Raw genomic sequence first — 2,500 nt, 5'->3', positions numbered from 1 at the left:
AGCCGTTTCTCAGGCTCCCTCTCCGGAATCGAACCCTGATTCCCCGTTACCCGTTACAACCATGGTAGGCGCAGAACCTACCATCGACAGTTGATAAGGCAGACATTTGAAAGATGCGTCGCCGGTACGAGGACCGTGCGATCAGCCCAAAGTTATTCAGAGTCACCAAGGCAAACGGACCGGACGAGCCGACCGATTGGTTTTGATCTAATAAAAGCGTCCCTTCCATCTCTGGTCGGGACTCTGTTTGCATGTATTAGCTCTAGAATTACCACAGTTATCCAAGTAACGTGGGTACGATCTAAGGAACCATAACTGATTTAATGAGCCATTCGCGGTTTCACCTTAATGCGGCTTGTACTGAGACATGCATGGCTTAATCTTTGAGACAAGCATATGACTACTGGCAGGATCAACCAGGGAGCTGCGTCAACTAGAGCTGAGCAGCCGGCCGCCCGGGAGTGTGTCCCGGGGGCCCGCGCGAACACGCAAGCGTCCGCTCAATCATTCTGCAAACAGGAGGAGGCTGAGCTCCCCTGCACAATACACCTCGAAACCCTCTCAGGTCCCGGCGGCGCGCAGCGCCGTCCCAAGTACTTGGTCGGGTTCGAGAGAGGCGCAATCGCCCGGAGTTAGGCGAGTAGACGCTTTCGGTGCGACCACCCGTGCTCCCAACTGAGCTTGCCGCTGCCGACAGAGGCCCGGGAGCGTGCTGTCGTGGCATTGCCGGCGGGAGACAACACGCGCCACCTACGGTGACCGGCAGCTCCAACGCCAGCGCCACAGAAGGACAAAAGCCCCACTTGGGTGCCGAAGCGAACTCTCCCAGCACAGCGCACGCGCCAACACATCCGCACAGCTGCGATACAAACCACCAGCGAGAACCGCTGGGGCGACCGAGCAGCAGACGGCGTCGCGGCGCCGAGCGCCGGGCGGCGGCGCATCCTCAACGCACACAGTCCTCAATCGGACCAGCACACTGAAGATGTCCACCGCGCTTCGCACCGGGCCCGCGAGGACCTACTTTGGCCGCACGGCGCCGCGCGCAGGGTGCGCCGGCGCGCAGCTGCGACGCCTGCCGCGTCCGTCGGCCGGCGCGCCTGCCACTGGCCGCCCCCACCAGCCGGCTGTAGCGCGTGCGCCCACGCACCGCGCGGCCAGCACGCCGGGAGGCGCCCCCTCACCGGCCGGGGACGGTCCCACCCAGCCACCGCCGCGTATCGCTTCACACCCAGATGCCGTTCAGTTTCGTCGGCATGGTGGGTATCGCTGGAACAACCGGTTAGTACCTCAACCTACCGTTGCCATCACCGATTCACCCCTAGCGAGAACAACCGCACCACAACGGGTTACCATTTGTTCATTTGCGTAACTTCACCAGAAAACGTATGCGTCCATCGCCATTTGCAACTTCCACGATTATTGCATGCCTGTGTCAGGTGTCACACCACACTACGTCTGCCCACATACACGCAACAAAATGTGCACGCCTAGACAATACGTGGAAGGTGGCCCCCGTACGTATGCGATGTCCATTGCTCGAACGACTGTCAACCGGCCTCTGTAGCATGTCGCAGATATGGAACGCGGTGCACCATGCTATCACGGTGTGTGAGGAGAGACGACTAGGTCCGAATACATCAACAGACAGCTCATGCTGATCGCCATCCACGGCGTCCGTTCCTCCCACACGTCTCTATGGCGTACCACACTGCAATCCAGCTGTCATAGGGAGACGACACGTAGCTGCGTGCACAATATTTGCACTGTATGGTCCGCCGTTTTTGGGCGCAGTCGTTGTACGGTCACACATGTGCCACGATGTATCATTCAGTACATAAGGACGAATGTGCAGTACAGATTGTGGTTTACGCGTACGACATCAGCGGACAGTTGACACAGGCCGCACCACAACGTAGCCTGAGTACGTCGCATGCGAAGGGCATTGAACATGCAAACTTCTCACCAACCAGCTTGCGAAGGCAGGGGGCAAGGTGGGGACGTGGGGAGGTGTGGGGGGGGGGGGGGGGGCGCGGCATGTACGTCCTGCTGCCATCCACATTACAGTGTACAGCAGGAGCATGTGGAAAGTCAGCAAGACTTGCAAGGTGTTTAACATGAAGCGATACACAGGGGAGCGGGCAGTGCGAGTAGCGAACTATATTGCGAGGGTTGCGGGTGGGCAACACTACACTAATTGAACGAGTCGTATAACAATTACAGAGCAGGTTTAGGCGACAACGTGGGTTACGTTAGCGGACAACGTGGGATACGTTAGCGGACAACGTGGGTTACGTTAGCGGACAACGTGGGTTACGTTAGCGGACAACGTGGGTTACGTTAGCGGACAACGTGGGTTACGTTAGCGGACAACGTGGGTTACGTTAGCGGACAACGTGGGTTACGTTAGCGGACAACGTGGGTTACGTTAAGGCACAACGTGGGTTACGTTAAGGCACAACGTGGGTTAGGTTAAGGCACAACGTGGGTTAGGTTAAGG

The 2,500-nt window shown here is 58.2% G+C and overlaps 1 non-coding gene across 1 annotated transcript in view; it reads right to left on the bottom strand.

The window, feature by feature from the left end:
* The window catches only part of LOC124772869, a 1,909-nt gene extending 1,486 nt beyond the window's left edge, over window positions 1–423 (bottom strand). The window contains exon 1 of the ribosomal RNA XR_007014326.1: window positions 1–423. This exon is cut by the window's left edge and continues 1,486 nt beyond it. This is a non-coding gene — a ribosomal RNA (small subunit ribosomal RNA).
* Between the last annotated feature and the right edge of the window lie 2,077 nt (window positions 424–2,500).

This window comes from Schistocerca piceifrons, unplaced genomic scaffold, assembly GCF_021461385.2.
Source record: "Schistocerca piceifrons isolate TAMUIC-IGC-003096 unplaced genomic scaffold, iqSchPice1.1 HiC_scaffold_943, whole genome shotgun sequence".
Taxonomy (NCBI): domain Eukaryota; kingdom Metazoa; phylum Arthropoda; class Insecta; order Orthoptera; family Acrididae; genus Schistocerca; species Schistocerca piceifrons.
This window is presented reverse-complemented; position numbering and strand designations above follow the sequence as displayed.